The sequence below is a fragment of the Strigops habroptila genome, chromosome 7 (assembly GCF_004027225.2).
Source record: "Strigops habroptila isolate Jane chromosome 7, bStrHab1.2.pri, whole genome shotgun sequence".
NCBI lineage: Eukaryota > Metazoa > Chordata > Aves > Psittaciformes > Psittacidae > Strigops > Strigops habroptila.
In genome coordinates, this window is record NC_044283.2 from 40,028,591 (window position 1) to 40,049,093 (window position 20,503).

The 20,503-nt window shown below is 37.0% G+C and overlaps 1 protein-coding gene across 1 annotated transcript in view; it reads left to right on the forward strand.

Annotated features, from left to right (window-relative positions):
* SH3RF1 (SH3 domain containing ring finger 1) overlaps positions 1-20,503 on the forward strand; it is a 79,983-nt gene that overhangs the window by 4,181 nt on the left and 55,299 nt on the right. The window lies entirely within an intron of this gene.

Sequence of the window (20,503 nt, forward strand, 5' to 3'; positions counted from 1 at the left end):
ACATGAGCCAACTCTGAGGGGTAAGAAGGGGGAGATAAGTAGAACTTTTCCCTTTTCTACAGGAAAAGTTGGGTTTAAAAAAAAAAAAAAAAAAGTCCAGCAAACAAAGTGCTAATTTCATGGACAGTGTTGAAGTGAATGCCCTGTTTGTTTTGCTAACTATACGATAAAGATGGTTGCAAATACAGTTCCTCCCTGGGAACTGGAGAGGAAAATCTGTTTCTAGATGAGTGGCAGAGTCAGATTTCCTAAACTAATTTTGCTGAAGGGGAACTAGTAAATGAAAGTTGCTGTTATGTTAAATGAAGTGAACATGGATGAAGGCTGTCAAGTCATAAACATTCTGCTTATACCCTGAAGTAATGCTAAGCTCATAAATGCCCTTTCAGAGGATGCCATAATTTTCAGAAAAGGTTAATACAGCATGTACTGCAGCGTGATTTCCTGAACTGTATCAATGACTATGGAGTTGCCAGCCCTGATATTGCACAGTACTATGTATATTATGTTCTCTATATGTATGTGGTGACACATGGCAATAAACAAACAAATGGTTCCTTGAGTCTTAAAACTAATGAAGCTGGGTGGGTGGTAGGGGTTAGCAAATTTTGTGCCTTGTGTCTCCCCCACTGCAATAACTCTGTTTCTTTCTGTAACCTCTGTAATCTTTCACCACTGTAACAACTGCAGTTTCTCCCTGCAAGTTCTTAACCTCCTTCTGCTTGCTGTTATTTTGGTGCATAAAGCCTTCTGCACCTTTTCCCTGGTACCGGTTGGACAAAGGCAGCATATACTGCTGTACCTGATGGAAAACTGTTTGCTGACTGCCCAGCTCTTCTGTTCTAAACAGCCACCTTATCTGGGAGAACAAATAGCAGGCACATGCTGCAGCTTGCTCTCTGGTCTGGATGCTAATTTAATGCTTTTCTCTTTTGTTTATTTTTTTTTTAAGTGAAAACCTTTGCTATGTTGACAGCTTGGAAAGGCTGTGAGAACCACAGCCTGCTGTCAAATCTGCTTGGGACTGGTCATCAGGAGCAAGTTATTGAGGGCTGTGGAGGGACTGCATGATCACAGGAGCATTGCTTGCTTCAAAAGAACACGTGAAAATGTTAGGGTACTTACTTCCAAGTTTATGCTCGTGTTATTCAGCTTGTTATTTTCACAAAGTATGTCAAACAGGTATTAGGTTCCTTATGGTAGTTTTGCAAGGGGATGCTTATTGCAGGAATCTTAAACATAGCTGTGTGCATAAATTGGTAACTGTTGGAGAGGTGTTCTAATCTGTCTGCTAGAGGATAGGTTTAAGATGATACACATTGAACTTTTCCTTGACCTCTCCTGCTAGTTTCTTTATAGTCCAAGTTCCTGAAGTTAGGCCTATCTTCTCAGCAGATCCTTGAGTGGAGTTGTCGAGATAGCCTGAAATCTCATCACTGTTTAAAAGTGCTTTTTAATAAAGTTTTCAGCTGTTCTCTGGACCAAATGTAGGCAGAAAGAGATAAACAAAGGATTCAAATGATCTCTCTTTTCAAAAGAAAAGCATGAATAATTCAGAAGTTGGCCATGCCTAATAGAGTTGATGCTTATGCTGAATAAGTGTTGATGGTGTAATTTCAGTATGTTATATTGTATGTCAGTGGGAAATCTTACTGAGAAATGTTACAGTGCAGACAATGGCTAAGTCCTAAAGCTTTTCTCCTTTTCCTTGCTTTTATTCTGGAAAGCTGATAGAGACCTCTGGTGATACACCAGAGGTGAAGTCTTCTTGAAATGAGAGGGTAAAAGAACATTACAGGCTATTAGAACATGCTCATTTAGCAGGATTCAAAAAGCTGATAGGAGCTGAAACAAGTGCTGCTGTTGTAGTCGCAGCACTCACTGGCCTTCTGTGATCCTGCAGAAGAACTTAGTTGTCAAAGGAAAATGTCTTAGATTAGAAAACACTTAATGATTAGAAAACAACAGTGGGACTAAACTGTGCATTCATAGATCAGCAACTTAATGAAGGATTGAAAATAAATATGGGGATTGCCAATCATAGCAGCAGGTTTAGGCTGGAACAGATGTTTGTTGTCTCTGAGCAAGAGTTAGAAGAATAAAATAGTACACAGATATGTCCCATCAGTAAACATCTGGCAGACAGGTACTCTTAGAAGAAGCTCACATTGTGATAATGGATCAGATATTGTGAAGTGTGCCACCCTGGGGGGAAAAGTGGTTGTAGAGACATGCAGGAGACAATAGCTAATGCAGTTAGTTTCATACAGTTAGGTATTTGTGATAGTAGGCTGGAGAAGCATTACTTGATGATACCTGGTTTTGAGGATTGTGTCTCTCTACAAATTTGTACAAAATCTTTCCTCCTTATAAAAAAAAACAAACGACGTACCTTATTGTCTGTGTAGTTTTAATTATGTGTTCCTGCATGTTCCTGCATTCCATCCTATAAAATTAAGGAGTGTCAAGGTGCAACTTTAACATGCAAATTATCTTAATTTGAGAATGTGGAGACAGGTGCCTGTTCACATTCTGGAGTGATGATTAAAAAACGTTTCAGGAAGCCTCTCTCAATCATGTATGCACGCTTTTGCTTCCTCTCATGCTCGCTCAAATACCAGATTTTGCTTTTACATTTACAATTGCTTGTACAATTTCAATTACTTCTCTGTGGCACTTTTGTATCCTATGTTAAGCTAGAGAAAAATTAATGGAGAATACACATATAAAAGGAAAATAGACGGTCTGTCATGGTGCTAATGTGTTTCCTCTCGGAGGTAAGTAAGTTAAGAGGGAGGATAAGCAAAAGGAAGAATTGTCTCAGTATCCAAAGGCATTGGGCTAGGATAGAGAGCTTCCGGGCTCACTTCCTGGCTCTGCCACAGGCACCCTTTATAACCTTGCACAGAGTCATTCAGAGCTCTTTGTGCCTCTGTTTCCCATCTGCAGATATGATTGATAGTACTTCCTTTGTCCGACTTGCTATTTAAACTGTATACTCTCCAGGGCAGAGATTGACTTTTTTTTTTTTATTTTTTTTATTTTGGACGTATCTATAGGGTGGTTTACAATGGGTCCACAGTCTCAGCTGAGGTCAGTAGATACTGCTGTTAGCTCTTTAAAACATTGACATCCACATCACTGGAGAGCTGTTCATAGTCCATTTCCTGTACCAAAGATGGTCCAGTGCCTAGTGTTAGGTTGTCAAAAGGATTTCATTTTGTTTGGATGTTTAACAGGGAATTGGATGAATACCTCAGTGAGGAAAAGCTAGATACTTAAAAAAAATCTATGGAAGCTGGTGTTCCATTCTTCAGCCAGAGAACTTTGCGTCTGACTGGCACACTGATCTGTAGATTTGAGTGTGTTTTGAGAAGAACAAAAAGAATATCTGAATAGTGTTGCTAGTACAGAAATATTTCATTCCATACTTTGAATCTTGATAGCCATCTTTAACCTGCCAGCTAACATTAATCTGCTTGATAAAATAGCTGTGAAACCAGTGTAATCCCTTTATTTAGAAAATAATTATGTTTTGAAGTAATTTGATTTATAAACTAAAAAACAAATCCACAGTATTTAAGTGTGATACTTAAATCCCTTTATGGTTTGTTTCCAATATCCTTTTTGTGTGTGGTAGTGGAAATTGCTGTCATATGTTTGCTTTGTTTTCAGGTGGAAGAGGGGGGCTATCTGTATTTCCCTTCATTTTCCAATTTAATATTCTTCCATTTCTATAGACTTGTTTAAAACTGCCGGCCAGAAATAAAATGGTCTCTTTTTCTCCACTTTAATTTGGCTGGTGAGTTACAGGTTATTGCTCTACTCAAAAAGCTTTGATCATTCAGAAAATTTAAACTTCTGCACAAAAAGGAAGTCTAAGGCCCTTACTTTTAATGGGCTTGTGAAGGGGAGCAGTTTTGTTTGGGTTGGTTTTTGTTTTTTTTTTTGTGGTTTTTTTATTTTTTTTTTTTTGATTTTTTCTTTTTTTTTTTTTTTTTAAGAGAATAAAAATCTTGTAATTTTTCTCTTATTACCACAGAAATCAAATACCTATAAAACTGCTTTACATAGGTGGTCCAGGGTCTGGTCAGAAAAGTCAGTCAGTAGTGCTATTGCCGTGTTTCTGTATGCATAGTGTCTGACTTTCTGCAATGGGTACCTCTTGTTCAGTGGCTTAATAGACATCCTGTATGGTAGGAAGAGCTGGAGGGGCTGATTGGGATGGGATCACCTAGAAATCCTTCTCCTCCCCTCTCTTCTATCTGAGTGAAATGCTTTTCGCATGGTGCTTCCTCTTCTTATCCCTGCTTAGTGTGTGGATAGCAACTGCAGAAAACAGCAGGCCTGAAACTGCAGCTGTGATAATAAAATTGGAAATAATTTGTCTTTCTTTTGGTGGATTTCCCATTGCAGTGCATTTGGCCTTCTCCTTATGATATGCTTAGCACCTTCCTTGGTCTTTTCTTTGGCTCCATCGTTGTCCTTTATGCAAACATTCTCTCACCTCTGATCTTAGCATACTGCTTCCAAGAAAAAGAAAATATATATTTTTCTTCCCTCTTGTGTCCAATTTGTCCTTGACTGTGTCAAACATATGGAACATAAAATAAGCAATAAGAAAGAAAATGTTCTGTTGAAGTATCTGGACTACAGACACTCTTGTGGTATTTATGACGTAATCTACTAAATGAATGAAGAGCATAAAGTGTAGGTTAGTATTACTGTGTTGCTTAGCCTCCTTTGGTTTGAAAGTTTCTTTTCTCTTTAAATCATCACCTATGTGCACATCCTAGTGTGGGCAAAAATGTGTCTCAGTAATTAAAGCTGAAATGTCTGGTCAGCCCTGCTCATACGAACAGCTCATTACTGCATGCAGGAGGGAAAAGTATGCGTGTTTGCTACGTCTCAATTCATGTCAGATGCCTCTTTGCTAGTAGATAGAAAAGCTCATCTCAGAAAATGAGCAATGGATTCTTGGGCTCTTTGCACCAGATCAGTTTCTTTGCTTTTCTTTTTACATTGCCAAATTGGAGTCTTCTTGGGGAGCAGAATGGACCAAGAATGGCTGCTTTGAAGTGAGCTGGGTTAATTTTAGGGAGTGGACCTGAGGTGGGAGAATAGCACATCCAAGTGCTCTTTTCTTTACCACTTATCCTTCCTGGCTATACAGGGGAGATGGCAGCACTGTCCTCTTATTGTAAGACCAAAGAGTGGGGCTAGTTCTAGTTAGAACCTTGCTGCACGGAGAGTGTGTGAATAGCTGCTTCATTTATTCTCATCCCATAGATATTGCCAGGGCTGCCATGCAGTTTGGGCACAATGCCTCTAGCTCATCTTGGTCAGCACAAAGGCAGTTAAGTCTGTTTTCTGTTCTGCATGCTCTTAAACTGTGGGACTCAGGAAAGTGTTCTGGAGATAAGGGAAGTCACTCCAAAGAGAGAGACTGAGTCCAGTATTTGGAATTCTTTGATATGTGATTTTCGTATGCATATCTTTTAAAATGCCATTCAGCGTTCCCTGGAAACATACAGGTTTGTGTTTTTCAATTGGATGGGGGGAAAATGAAGCACAGAGTCAAAGTCAAGTCTTCCTGTTTCATTTACAGATACTGTTGCCAAAGTGTCTCACAATCTGAGCCTGCTAGCTACATGAAAATCAACTGTGGCCCATGGGAGCAACCCACCATGGCAATCATTTATCCGTGTACTCTTAGAAGCTTAGGACTGTGATACTCGTTTGACACTTGTAACATTCAAGCATGTGATTTATTATCCAAAGTGAAGTCTTTTGTAGCCTAAGAGCATGTACATTTCAGAATCCTAAATTAATTTCTTGTATTTGTTCCTGTCTTATGTTGCTCTTGATCAGTTCCTCACCAGCACCACCTATAGTATAAGCACTTAAACTCTCAAGTATAAAAAAGCAGAACCTGCTGGAATGTCTGAGCTGAAAATGAGTACAAGATTCTCTTGTGTGCATGTACACGTGCTGTTTCTCTCAAACAGTGATTTTATTTGTAAAGGTGCTGATATGCTTAGTCTTCCACATGTAACTTAAAATATGGTTTAAGTTTGTAGGTTTTTTTTTTTTTTTTCTCTTTAATTGAACTGAAAGTTCTAGTCTGGTGCTTAACTATTTTTTCTACCTTCCATGTTGGCATGAATCTTCAGAGTATAATACAGATTGTCTGGTTTTATTTTCTGTAAATGTGCAAATTATAATTTTACAGTTTGTAGCTGGGGAGTATGCTATTAATCAGAAATGCCTTTTGATCAAAGGTAAGTATTTCTATGTTGTCTAAAAACTAGTACAGATAGCATGCTCCTCCTTGCTGGAGCAAAAGAGTGCTGCCAGTGTTGCACAGAAGATAAGTCAGGCAGCAAGAGAATGTCCTGTTGGTCTCCGTAACACCTGAAGCAGTCCCCAGTCTTTAGTGTTCCTTTGTTAATAAAACTGATTTTGTTTCATATCATCAGTGTCTCATTAAGGTGAGGTAACTCTGCTCTCCCTTCTGTCATGGAAAGATGTGCGTATTACCTCTCTTTATGCCCTCTGCTCTATACCCAAACTTTCAAAATATACATGTACATTAAAAGCTTTTTGAAGAACTGAAGCACTGTTTTATCTTGTGCGAACTACAGTTTTACAAGACAAGCTTTTGAAAAGCTCTGGTTAAAGACAGAAGTGCTCACTCTTACCAGACTTTGAAGCTGCTGAACTCAAGAAAAGGAATGTAGTTTTACTTGCACAGAAAAGTGAAAGGATCAATACTGAGTAATTTGAAATAAGTCTCTTCAATTATTCTTTATTAGCATGCTATCTTATTTCTTTAAGATATAATCTGCATTTTATTTATATATATATAAAAAAAAGAATAAGGCACTTCTGATTCAAAAGTGTTAAGATGAAAAGTATTCAAAGATAATCAGATGACGATCTGAGTTGGCATATATAGGGCATAGCTGTTCTAGAAGCTTATTTTAAACAAATCCAGTAAAGGTGAATTCAGTGCACTGTGGTAATGTGCCTCTGGGTAAAGATGAAGCTTTTCGCAAGCTCTCAGCTTCAGAATGAAAGAAAATCACTGTCTCATGGACCCTCACTTGTTTGTGTATGCCAGTGCCCTACTACCTCACATGGTCATCTTTTTCATAAGCTAGATGAAGATCTGAGAGGAGGCTCATAAATCTTATCCGCACTAGCAGAGTTAAGCCATTTTCAAAACCTGTTTAATTTAACACAGTTTTAAATCCACAGTCTTATTAAGTTAACAAGCCTTTGGCCTTGCCACTGGGTTCTGTAATCCTCTTACATTTTCCATTAAGCGGGGGGAATAGTCAATAAGTAGATGAATAGATAATCTTTCAGAACACACATAGGTCTTCCAGAAATAAGTGTTGATATCTACACTGAGTTTTGAAAGGTTGAGAAGTACTGATTTGAGCTTCCATTAAGTGTAAGACACACTACCACAGTATCTACTACTTGCAGAAAAAGTTGAAAGGATTATCACTTTGTTTTGTTGGGGGGTGGGGGGCAGAGGAGAATAAAGGATATATGTGTATTTTACTTTTTTTTTTATTATTATTATTATTTTTTTTTATTTTTAATGTATTAATTCCTGGTTTACATCCCAATACAATCATGTTAAATTTTAAATATAGAATGAGGTAAACAAATTAACAGTTTGTTTCCTTGCCATCGTGTATGTGCAAATTTAAAGCTTCTATGTGGTTGCATCACCAGCTATCTTTGAAAAATCTTTCAGGTAATCAGTGGTCTGTGGACCAGGATTTAAAAAACATTAATGCAGATAATGTGGTATTGGCTACCCCTGCAGTCTGCATATTCTGTTCCATTTTGGCTCTTCTAGTCCTGTTGAACTTTAACTGCATATGTCTTTTGAGCAGAGCTCCTGAAGTGGTGGAGCTGGAGGAAGGGAAAGAAAACTAGTTTATAGCGGAAGAATTCAGCCTAACACGAGGATCCCTGCCAGACATGTTCACACAGCATCAGAGTAGGAGCAGAGGAAGTGGAGGGGGGGTGCAGAGCAGGTGCAGGAGATGCCAAGGATGACCTTGTGTTTGGAGAGGGCAGCAGAAGAGCTGAGCACACAGCGAGTATGAGGCATGAAAGCAATCACTCATCTTGTTGAAAGGATGGGAGAAGGCCTCTGGGAGGAGACGGCTGAAAAGCAGAGAATCTTCAGTACTGATGGGTGATAAAGACCATGAAGGTCAAGTAATAAAGGAGTGGAAGGACTGAACTATGTTGAAAGAAAAAACTGGTAATAAATTTGGAACATTGCAATAAACTATTTGGAGAAAAAATGATGGAGGAGGAAATCAGATTGAGCAAATGAGACTTTGCTTACTGGAATTGGAGACTTGGTGAGGAGGAAGTGCTAGAGGAACAAGTTGAAGAGATAGCTTGATGTTTAGGGAGGTTTTGGAGAACATCAAAATAGAAAAGCTGATATGGAGGAGTTGGCTAGACAAGAGGTGAGAACAAAAATGAAGTGTGCTGTCTCACATGCCACCTATTTTCTCCAGTATGTGCATATTTTAGTTTTTAAATATGGTGTATTTTATTTTTCATTGTTTATTTTGAACTAGTGAGTTATGTGCTGTGTGACGTTTAGAATATTTCAGTCCCAAAATAGTTGAAGAGCTTCCTATTCAGGACCGCGTGAATTATTTCTGGCATTTGAGATTCTTCATAGGATTCTAAACATGACAGGTTTATTAATAACAAACTATTTTCATAGTTCTTATAAAACCAATAAAGCTACAAATTTAAATCTTCCATTCAGTGAACTCAAAATGAATGTAGGAGAAGGTGGGCTAGTGTCCTAGGAATTGCTTGGAAATCAGGAAAGATGCTTAAAGAATGGAAAATGACAAAAAGAAATAAAAGGGCATTTGTGACTATTCTGATTTGGTAGCATTTTCTTTCACCTTGCTCTCACATTTCCTCAGTCTTTCGTGTAGTCCTTCAGTCAGTAATAGCTGAAAGTAAGGATGTAAATATCCTACAGGCATTACAGACCAAGGCTACAATTCTTACATACCATTCTTCTGAATTTTGTCCTGACAGATAAGAAGGAATTTTGTGCAGCAGGTACTCCAACCAAAATAATGTATTTTCAGTATGTTCTCAGTCCCTTGGAGCAGCTCACTTTCTGTAATAGTAGGAGAACTGTATTTCTAGAATGATGTTTTCAAAAATACATGATTTTTGTTTAGTAAGGGGGACTTGTTTGTTTTTACTTTCACTAGTAAGTGAAATAAGTTTTTCGGTGATGAAATAGCATAGCTAGTGGGCTGTTTCTGGAAACAGATTCCCAAAGCAGTTTACAATTTCAATATATGTTTATCTTCTCATACTGAAACCTCTGACCCCAGAAGGAAACATAAGGGTCAATGAAAGCTTATTTCTAGCTTCAGGTCCTGTTGTGGGTATATGCTCTTTCCTAAAGTAATTGTGCTTTTTCGTATTTTCAATTCAGAATTTGGTTCCTTGCAAGGGAGCTGATGTCATTTATGCCTCCCTATTTGTCATTTTACCAGCTCCCTACCTTTAAAAGGAACAACATAAAAGAGATCAAAATTTATTTTAGATTGCATAGAAGAGGAACTGGTTTTTCTGCACACTCTATACAACAGTTGCATAGTTTTATTTCTTTAAAAATAATAGAATATTAAATACTATGTCTGATGTAGTTAAATAGGAAATACTAACAATTACCTTTTGAGTGATTGGGAGATTTTTTTTTAATGTAATACGTTTCAAATTTTCTGAGCTTACACTAAAGGAATCCAAGAAAAAAGGGGGTATGAGTTAAAGCAGCACAACTGCCAGGAAGTGTTTGTGCCCTTTTTTTCCTGCAGCAGTCCCAGAATTTTACGTGCAAACTCAGATACCATTTTAAAAATATTCTCTTAGTAAAATATTCCGTAACATGGCAACCTTAATCCTTTTAGAGCTTTCGAGATGTCTGCAATGCATGTGCAGTTAGGTTATACCACACAATTCCTTATTTTTTGATGTTGATGGGAGTTAGGAGAGTTAATGAGATTGGTTGATGAAGTTTATGCCTCTGGGTTTTGTAGGCTGTGGTTGTCTGAGTGGGTGTATCTCTTTGTCTTGAGTGTACTGCTCAGTTTGCCAATGAAGAGTTTAGATTAGAAATGGTTACAAATGAAGAAATAAAATTATTTGAGAGCCGAACTTGTACTTGCAGTAATGGAAGGGTATGGTTTTATAATATTCAGGGGCACAATCTTCAGAAGAAATCCCTGTATGTGAAAGTTTTCATCTGCTTACAAGGGGATTTTTAGTGCAGCTTCCCTTAGATATAGTCAGATTGAAGCCCAGTCACGCGTAGCCAGACTGAAGTTCAAGGTAGTTTATTTGAATCAAGCAGAAGCACTAACTTAGTTGTAATTAGGCATGTCTTCTAGCTCAAAAAATATCATAGCCTAGTGCACAGTAACCACAGCATACTTGATGGTTGGGTTTGGTTAGTCTCACCTACGTAGTAAATGGAAGGCAAAGTATTCCAAATCATATGTTTCAAGCAAACATTAAATAGTTGCCTCCAGGAATTCATAAGTTTTGTTTGCTTAAGTTACCTTATGGTGTTGGAGAAATCCTCTTCATGTTTAAACAGATAACCTCACCATCAGATTGGCTGCAGTCTTGTTTAGGGAATCATGATGTTCTCTCTTCTAACTGCTATTTACAATGTAAAGTTAGGACCCCTTATCTTCCTAAAACCAGCGTCTAATTCTTGGGAAATCAAATACCTCTGGTTCTCAAAGCTAGAACATCAGTAAGAATTTGTAAGATTTCAGATAAGCTAAAATCAAGCTATGCACTAATTTTCTAGGTTTGAATGCATGAATATGTTAAAAACTCGGATTCACATTCTTTCTGTGTGTTTCATTTTTGGAGGAAAACGTAGAGTCAGTGAAAACTTTTGGTAGAGTGTGGCTTTCTGACTTGGGGAAAACCCATTGCTTTGTACAAAGGCAGACTAAACCTGGCACCAAACAACTCAAATGGCAGGGCTTTGTCAGCACCACATAGCTCTGTTTTGGATGCAAACTCCAACTACTGAAGTCTAGGCTGAACATACTGTTACATGCCAAACGGTGCTTGTTTTCAGAGAAGGTGGTTGATTTTCGTTAGGATAAATGAATCTGAATGTCTTAGTAGTGGTACACAGTAGATGAAATAGCATTTGATTTGTGCTGAGTTTTGAAACAAGAATATTCTTGCAGATTTCTTTCTTCTATTCAGCATATTAAGTTTAATGGGAGAAATCTGTCCAATGTGGTCTTACGTAAACATTTGCTGTGTTTATATTTTTCAAGGTCTTGTAGCTATAGAAATAAAATTGCAGTTTTGAACTCTGCTATTAAAATATACATTGGAAAATATTCTGTTGGAATAGAGAAGAGTGTTAATGGCTTCCAAGAAAACAGATCTGGTAAAAATCAACAAGTGCAGTAGATACCCTTCATTAGAGGGACATTGATCTTAATGTTGCTGTGATAGCTGAAGCAATAGAAGCAGCTGCTAAAGGCTCTGATCAGTATAATAAATCTAGAATAGGGGAGATGACCCTTTGAGGATTGATAAAACTCACCATAAATGCCAGAGCTGAGTCATTAGTTAGTGCCTGAAGAAAAATGGATATTCTAAGAGAGGGGAAGGGAAGAAGCAGAATGGTGCATGAACCATCAAGGCAACAGACAACACTCTAGAGAGCACAGGACTTGCTGGTAGCACTAACAGTTGCAAAGTACGTGGATGCTGTTTCTTGGTCCTGTTATTATCAGAGAATCATGACGTTAGGAATGTTCTTGGTAAACACTGGTTTGAATTATCCTTTTGTCTTTCTAATGGAGGTAAGCCAGCAAGGACCTGCGGGTGTTGGCTAGCCATTCAGATCAGGGACTAACAATCACTTTGTATTTTATCTCTGTGCTTTTTGTTTGTCTTTGCACCCAGCGTTTTCAAAAGACATTGGGAAAAATAGCATTGAATACAGAAGTCCCCTGGTTTTTCCGTTCTGTCATTTTTGTCAGTATGCATTAAATCTGCCTTAAGTGAATCACCTCAATGAAGGTAATCCAGCCTGTGGTTCAGTATTTAATGTGCTGTGAAGATTCGTACTAGTGATTGTAGTGGCTTAATCGTGTAGACTTCTGTCCCCCTTTTTAAAACTGAAGTTGTTCCACTCTGTGGGAATAAAATGTGCACTAGAAAAAGGATTAAAACCCAACTGCCAACATACCAGGTGAGTGCTTGGGTTATTGGGCCAGAGAACTGGTTTTTTGTCCTTTCAGTGCTCTAAGAGGCTAAGGGGAGTCCATGCCGAGACGTCTGTGGCTTGGTGGTTGGATCTCCTGTCATGTTGGATCATGTATTGCAGGTACTGAAGATGCTTTTTATGAAAATAACACCTTGTTTGTGTCCCCAGTGAATTACTTGGTGAGATAAAATAATCCTGAATGTATATTTTGTCTGGAAAGCACAAACTTTAAGTTTGGCTTGAAGTGTGGTTTTCCCCTAGCTTTTGACGATCAGATGGGAACATAATATTTGTTGTTTGTGTTGGCTTAGCTGTGCTATTTCTCTTCTCATTTTCCTCTGTAATGTAAAGATGAGATTAATTTAGGAGAAAATAGTTTCTGACTTCTGTTTTTAATCAGAAAATAATATCTCTTGGGATAAACTTTCAGATGTTGGAGCATTATTGTTTTGAAAGAAACTAATATTTATCAAAGCATAAATTGAGTTTTTTTCACAGGTTAAATTGCTTTTGAATATTACATTTCAGATTAGCTATATCTCTATGATCTTGTGGGGATTATACACCTGCTATTGAGTTTGAAAGAAAAATGATAAAAATAGTAATCTCAGTGTAATGTTATTCCCTTAAAAATAATAATAGCTAGCAGATTGCATTGAGATGTCTGTGGACTTCAGTTTTTCATATGACCTTGCACATTGTATCTAGGCTGTCACTTTTTCCAATTCAGTGTTCTTCTCTTAATAAGAAATGAATTCAGGTATGTTCTTTCTAGGTGATAGAAAAAAGTGTTTAGATTTTGTGTTAAAGCACAAAGTGTTCAAAACCCTGAGTAGCGAATCTGTATTTGAAAAGGATCTTTGAGCAGTGTAATATTCCTTTGTTTCTTTTTTAAAAAAAGTAAAATAGAACCACAATCTTCTACCTCCAAGGAGAGACAACAACTGAGGTTGTACAAATGTAGTATTATTGAGAAGTACAAGTACATGCTAGTATTATGGCTCTAGATGAAGACTCTTCTATTTGACGCATGCAGATGAGGACATAAAAGTGACTGTAATGTGCTATATAAAATGTTGGCAGTACAAAGCTGAACTGCTGGTGTGTTGAAATCACCCCTGTGCTCTCTTTTCGTGTTCTTCATTTACTCTGTGCAACATTTCAAAGAAAAAAGAAAAAATGGGATTTTTATGGGCGTATTTTACTGTTTGCCTTTTTTAAATAAACCTTTTAAACGTATCACTTGCTTATTTTGTTATTTATGTAAATTACTTTTATGTATTGCTTGAGTTGATTTTTTTTTTAATATCTTCTGTTCAAGGTGCTGCAGTGATGATTGTCTTACCATAGCTATAATGATTCTTAAACTCATAGTTTGTGTTGGTGTCAGCCATTTAATATGATTTTGAATTTAGAAATGCAGTCACCCAGCAGAGTGTGCACAGAAGGGCTGCTGGGCTGGCTTGGCACCCTCTGGTCTAATCTACTCAGGAATAATTAGTACAAGCATTAGAGATAGTTCCAGCCAGGCAGCATTAACACCAAGTTTCTAAGAAACCTTTTGCGTCTAGTTTTGTTTCATTAGTATTGGCAGTGCTAGAAGCAGAGGAGTGCGCTGCCAAGGTTATTAGCAGTGTATGACCCAGGCTGTTCTTGGCTGGAGGTGGAACCTGAAACACTGGAGTCTTGCTTACAGAAGTACTCTGCTTTCGACGCTGCTTAGCCCAAGGGTGGCAAAATTAGGAGAAATGCTTACTGTAAGTGAACTGGTGCTGGAATCTTCTCTGAAGTGAATCATCTTCAAATGGACAAGATCACTGCATGTTCAGCCTATCCACCAGTATTTTCCTGTGTATGCTTCTAGTGTTTGGATTTTTCAATTTGTAACAATAACACTGCAGTGAAATGTGCCACCAAGGCATATCAAAACTGCTGTGACTGTCAAAAACTAAATGTAGCCTCCAGCACTTCAACAGTAAAAGTAAGATATTCATCTATCTTTAATCTAGTATGTTGCTGAGATGAGAAAGAACTGTTAATAAGAAGTAGAGTCTTTGTGAGTATAGACTTAATAGCAGTAGATTTAATGATAAAGCTTATTAGTGGAAACCTTGCCCCACACTTGCTGTTGTTGAAATTCAGTGTGCTTTCCATGGCAATTATTAGTGAGAGATCTTAATTTAAATACTGTTTTCTGAAACTAATTTTAGGCATATTTTTTGCAGCAGGCAGATGTTTATCCCACATGCTGTTCTGCAGAAACCTGTTGTTGCAGTGAGGTGGGCGACATCAAATTTGGCTCTCTGGCCTAATTGTGTTTATATTCTTACAGTCTTTTGCTAGACTGACAAAAGCTTAACTGTTAAGATGCTAGATTTTTGCAGCTTTCATTTTGATTTTCCAATGACTGGTATTCCAAAAGTGACCCACTGCAGGTAGCCCATAGGTAGCACTGAAAAGCAGCACATGTCTGAAATCCTGCCTCTCCACAGCTGACTGAGCTAATTCTGAATTGTAGAGGACTGTTTCACTGGCATTCACAGTCTGAAATCCTCTCCTAGAGTTAAATGGCTATGCTAATAATATTTTTATTTTAAAAACAAAAGATTCCCCCAAAATAAGGCAGTCACCTAAAACAACAGCAATAAAAACCCCTACTCAGTATTTCAGTGTCATGAGTACTTCCCGAAATACATTGATTTTTTTTTTTTTTTTTTTTTTTACTGTCAGCTTGTGGAGCTGTGGACTCTTCTGCTCCAGCTTCTGGAGGGTGAGCACTGTCCACCCTCCTACAGGCTGAAGAGTTGGAAGGCATTTCCACCCTCTTGGTCAGCGCATGCCAGGAAAAGAAAATAAAATAAATTGACTCAATTGCAAAAGGTCAGTTGAAAATGAACAGGCAGTCAGGCAGCTCCCAGGGCTGATTGGCATCTCTGCTTCAAGGTGATCTGCTACATTTAGTATTCCTTGATAACAAATGCCTCCAAATCAGCGCAAGGAATGGTATTCTCTCCTTATTTCTTGAAGGTGAAATTGAAGTTCTATTTAATGCTCAATGTGTTGAGCATAGTAAGCACCCCTGGTGGCTAAAATTCTGATATAATGAAGTGGAAATAGATACAAGGTAGTAAAAAAGTGAAGTTGTTAATCAGGCACAAAAGCGTGAAATTGCCATAGCTAAAGATCGTCTGTAGACTTAGTACTGCATTGAAGGTCAGATGTTATCAAGTCACTTGTGTGTCAAGCAGGTCTTCATTCACAGTGAGAATAGTATTTTTATTGGGTTTTTAAAGTTTTGGGGGTTTTGTTCAGATCTTTTTTCCTTTTTAAAAAACATCTCATTGACTTTAGAGGGCACAGTTTTAAGAAAACAGTTTTTAAATGGATGCCTGGCAGTACTTAAATTGATCTGATTTCCCAAATGAAAATCAGTCTATTTGATTAACTGAAATAAAAGGTGGAAGAGAAAGAGGTGTCAGCATGCTGACTGAGTGAACAGGAGTCAGCTCTAATCACTGTAACATCTTTGTTTTTAAGGTAGCTCATATTTGCTTCCAAACACTGTGTTTCTATGCAACAGTAATTTTAGTTTCACTATTCAAAATTGACTTAGAGCCTATTTTACTATAAACCTTTAAAAAATATAAATAATGTAAAATAATGTGAGATTAAATATTCATTGGCAGAGAATATGTTCTATGCTACTATTCAGCTTCCTTACAAATTATGTGGGGGAGAAATCTCTCGTAGAAGAAATCCTGGTGTGTCAGATGCTTAGAGAGCTTAGGATTCCAAGCTGCTGTAGAAATTGCTTCTTTTAGTAATATTTCAGAGTCAAGAATTATTTGGGAAATTACTGGGGCACAAACGATGTGCTGTTCTGTAGTTCCTACCCCTAAATTATTCTGGGGTGTGGCAGTGATTGACTATGCATATTGCTGCCTTCATCTTGGATGGAATGGCTTCATTTATAAGTTAATATGTAGATGGAGGAGCCTGGAACAACAGGTAGAATTGTAGTCTTAACTGTAATATAAATAAGGAAAGAGCCACCAGATCCATCAGGATTTCAGGTCTATGTTACTGACATCTTAATACATAACCTGAACACAGCTCTTTAAAATGTCTGACTTGAGGAGTAGTAGGAAAGTATTAATTTCTGCATTGGCAAAATAAGTATTTGTTGTTTCTATAAGTGTATCAGTGAAGATACTGAAAATTAGTTCCAGTGCACACGTTCTATACACAACTGTTGAAAAGGCACACTAAGGTATTATCAAGTAAGAATTTTTATTTTCTTGTTAGTGATTCACCTGGTAGATAAAAAAGAGGTGATGGGGGTATTCCCAGGTTTTTGCAGGGAAGAGGGATAAGAAGTAATCTATTTTTAGTGTCACCTAACACTATGTCTGTGTTTTAACAACCACCATTTTTTCCTGGTTTATTTTGTCTTGCTGTTGGATTTTTCTGTTCAAGTCTGCACCCTTAGTAGAAATATTATGCTACCAAAATGCTTTATAAAATGTATTTCATGAATTGGCTTTCCATTTAGATCCTGTTTCTAGTAGATGAGATGAGGCCCATAATTCTCAACAAGTACATTCAAATAGAACAAACGGAGTTAGATTGATGCACAAGACTGTCTCCCGTAGTCAAGAAGTGTTTGACATACTGCTCGTTTGGCTTTTAAGTTTCCTTCTTTGCTAAACTCTCTTATCAGAGTAGTTTATCTTACTGTCCATTGCAGTAAGTATAGCAAGCTGTGAAAATAACATGTTGTTTTCAGAGGTATGGTTGAAGCCCATTATTTCCTTTCAAACAAATAATAGGTTGTACCAGAAAGTTGTTTTCGCTTCAGTGTGTGTGTGAAGGTGGAGGCACAGCAACACTATTGGTATACTCCTATATTTAGTAGTCAGTGTATTCATATAATCATAAATATTGGTATATTTATGTGTTCAGCCATACCTCATAAGGTACCTCTTAATACATTATCTGTCCTATACTCTTTCATACCATTTTTGTCAGTTTTCTGCCATGCTGGGTTTTTCATATGTGAACGGACCTTTTTAGCGCTCCACATTGTGCTCAGGATCTTTATAGGGTGCTTTTTGCTGGTGTTCTCTCACTGTTTGAGAAACTAATCTAGATGAATCACCATCTCCAGTATACTTTTTGCTGTGGTAAGCTCAAGTACATGTACTGAATAAATGCCATTTATTTTGGGAGCAAATAATGAAATATGTCATGAAATTAGGTAGTTTGGTCTGTTTATGGAAAAAAAAAAAATGCATTTTTTATTTCATGGGCAGATGAAAAGAGCAATACTGAGCAAAGCTAATCTTTGTCCAGTGCTATATCCGACAACCTCTTTCATGATGGTTGTATAATGCAGTTCTGTTTGTTCACGGCTAAGGTTACTGTTTTATTTTAGTTTCTATTTATCAGAGGTTTTTTTTCCCCCTTGCTGATGGACTCATACTTTTTCAAAAAAAGGCAAAATAAACATACTGCTTTGGGGAAAAAGAATCAACTCCAGCTGAGTTTGCTGAATGAGATGACCTTGTACCACAGCTCTAGAATGAATCTAGCAGTGTTCTTTCAGTTCAGGTTCATGTGATCGAGGTTGCTTCCTAGCCCAGCCATACCAAAGTATGGGAGGGCATGAATTTGGTAAAATTTGTATCTTGCAAGAGAGAATATTCTAGGTAAGCTGTGGAGGTTTTGTAGCTTTTTGTAGGCTTGTGTGTGGAGTTGTACATTATGGAAAAGAAAGAAAAAGTTCATTTTTTGCCCTCAATAATAAAATGTATTAATGAGTGCTATCTTGTAGTTAAGACCGTGAGATACTATTAAGTTCCAGCCTTAAGCTGAATATATGGCATTGGGCAAATCACTTAGTCTCTCTGTGAGCTGAATCATGATCTTCGACAGGTTCATCTGTGGCAGTTTAAACTGTTATCACTCCTGCCTTTGGCTGAAAGTTGCTGACAAAGTCAGTTCACGCTAATGGGAAGGTTGTGAACTATGCTTGCTGATGAAGTAGCACATGGGTTTCTTCCTGTTGTCCTTACCAAATGGACAATAGTCTTCAACAGGAAAGTGGAGTGCAAAATAACATTTTAGATGCTGTAGTAATTTCTTCCAGAGAGGATGAATTACTCTTTAGTTCTTGATCTGTGAAATAAATATAATACCTTCTTTTTTTTCCTTCTCTTGTCTTTTTCCCAAAACTTTGTCCACTGTTAATTTACTTTGTATCTAAGGTTGAAGGGAGTCAGAAATCATCTCATGCTGCATTTAGATATTGGAATGAGGGAACATTCAGGTACCCTAAAAGAGAAGGAATGCATTTCTCTAGCCTATGCAATTGTAATTTACAGAAAGCTTGCTGAAGTAACTTATTTTTCATTTATTAACTACATGAAATGTGCTTTCTTTTAGACTAAATTTTTAGCCAAAAAATTATACATCCAAAGCAAATCTTAGAAGCAGTAGTGTTTTACGTAATCAGGTATTTGTTACTGATATTGTAAATTACTGATTGCATTGGTGGACTTGCATTGCTAAAGCAATGAATGAGATAACTAGTAGTAGCAAACAGAAGTAGAGCTGGGTTTTGGCATTTTTTTTTTTTTTTCTAATTGCATTTTGAGACCTAATTTGATTTTTAAAAAGTATTTCTTCAAGTAGTAGGTGGAGCAGATCTGTTTTCTGTTGGATATTTGTCATTCAAAACCCACTGCATATCTCTTTCTGTTTTTTAATGAAATGAGTGTGTATAATTTGTATACTCACAAAACATTTCGTTTCTAACACATTTAGATCTCCTTTGTGGGTGTGATAGATAAGAAATCTCAAACATGGAAGTACTGCATATTGATAGTGCTTACACTAGAATGCTGTGTGGTATTTTTCAGGTGATATATGTTGCTCTTGAACTGTGTAACAGAAGAAATTAAGCTTGCTTACTTATAAATGAGTTTTTAAAGATTGTATCTAAATGCTTGTTGAAATGGAAATCATTGTACTGATGAAACGGAATGAATAGGAGTTTCCAAATGGCAAGCAGAGTATTAAAAGAACATACGCAAGTCTTGGCAAAATTGATTGCAACCCCCCTGTGGATTGTAGCAATATATATCAGATTTTTTTTAGCATAGATTAGATTAACTGTAACGGGTGCTGTGTTTGTGAATTTTTTTAATTAATGTTTAAGTATATCATACATTCACTAAACTGAAAAATGGTCTTATTTTAGCTATATGCGTACAGCTTTACTAACATGCGGTTGAGTATTTACCTCAAAGTTATAATTAAACTAGCACACTGTCTTGTCTCTAGCCTTTTTCATGTGCAATCCTTAATTACTTGCATTGTGTTATCTTATAATACAGTCATTAAAATTCTGGCTACATGTGTGTTTTGCTTTGCTTAGATCAATGAAACCTTGATCAGTCTTACGAGAAGTACATAGTAAATGACTGCAGAGCATGCTGTGAATTAAGTATAGTACCTTACAGTAGCAGTAAAATTTCAAAATAGAGATAGTTTCAACATTAAGTTTTCTATATGTTGTATTACATAATAGAAAATAATCCAACTTCTCTGCCTGGTTAATTTCTTGATCTTTTTAAGAATTTAGCTGCAAAAATTTAACTTCATAATGAGCATTTCCTAAGATATGTGGTAGATATACAGGTTTCTTGTTTGCAACCTATTTGTACAAATAGGATTTTTTTTTTTCCTTGGCATAGTGCTTTTGGAAGGCCAGGTATTCTCAAATTAATCAGTAATAAGCTGGATTTACAGAGCTTGATGCTTTATTTTGGTCTAGTTAATGCAGCTTGGAGGTTAAATACAGAAAGAGTTGAAATAACCAATTGTGTACATTACCACATTAGTTGCAAAAATTCTGTAGTATATTCTTTTCTAAAAGTCAGTACGTATGCATCGTTTCAAAGTATGGTGTTAAAGATGCTATCAAATTTCACTCGAGATCAGAGAAATCACAAGAAGCATTATGCCCTGTTGTTACTAATAATCACAACTGATAAAATTCAGAGGCCTTTGCTTTCTTTATTTGAAGTCTTTATTTGAACAGTATCTCATGCTGTTATTAGTAACTACAAATATCTAAAATAGGAATAGGAGCAAATGTTTTGGGTTGCTCTAGGC